Here is a 1,077-nt window from a genome sequence, read left to right as displayed (position 1 = left end):
CGCAAGGAAATGATCTTTTGAAGACCTATACCTATGCTCAAAGTCAGCCAAACGGACAGCTGCTAACCATCTAAGCAAGAATTGAAGAAACTCGCTAAGATAGTAAAACAGGTGTTTGCGACTCACGAAACTACTAGAACTCAATTTGACTTCCAGAAAGAACCACCCAGTAAAATAATAGGCTAAAGGATGCAGTATTTAATTACTACAGGAAGGCATGATAAAAAAGGCAACCGTATTTGGGATTTATTTACGAGTAGCCAAGAAAAGCTATTTACAGCCACAGAGTCTCAGACAAAAGACATTGACAATTATGGTGTTTCGTTGAATTCTAACCGGTAGAGATGGTTATGTTTTTATACGTCGTGATGACAGTCAACAGTTACACTTTAAAAAAAATGCCCTTCCGCCATTACATCAGATCTGAACACCCCCAGAGGTAATGGACCACCATTGTTTGTTTCATTCCACTTACCAATGGTAATGGACCACCATTGTTTGTTTCATTCCACTTACCATGTTTCGAAAACTTTTTAACGGTGAATGCAGAGATCTGGAGGGCATCGTCGGTTGTCAACTACTACCCACTGCCATAATAGTTTGTCAGTCCTAGCCACTGTCCTGTTGCACAAAAATTACTATCACGTCAAATTAAGGGCTTACATTTTGGTCTGAAACGTTTCTTTCCCAAGCGAAAACGAATCTCTTGAAATCTAATGCTTATATCAAGAGTACCAGTTATCCCACATTCAGTTTAATAACCAATGCTGATTCAAAGCAACACCATCACGATGATTAGGCACTTCGGAATATAAAAAATAAATTATCAAAAGAGCGAAAGACACCGAAAATAAAGATAGCTGAAGACGCATTTTATCTTTTCCAGTATTCGTCAATAGGAATAGAAAATTTGAAGTTCAAGTTCAAGTTCTCTACTGAATGAAGAAAATAATTGTATATAGTACTTCTTTATAACCGATAGTAGGACAACTGATGTAAAGACTAGAGAACACTGTACTGACAATTTCAGAAGATAGTTAAATTTGACAAAACACAACAATCCAGAAGGAAAAAAAA

The sequence above is a fragment of the Macrobrachium nipponense genome, chromosome 17 (assembly GCF_015104395.2).
Source record: "Macrobrachium nipponense isolate FS-2020 chromosome 17, ASM1510439v2, whole genome shotgun sequence".
Lineage (NCBI taxonomy): Eukaryota > Metazoa > Arthropoda > Malacostraca > Decapoda > Palaemonidae > Macrobrachium > Macrobrachium nipponense.
The sequence above is the reverse complement of the archived record's forward strand: the minus strand, read 5'-3'. Positions refer to the sequence as shown.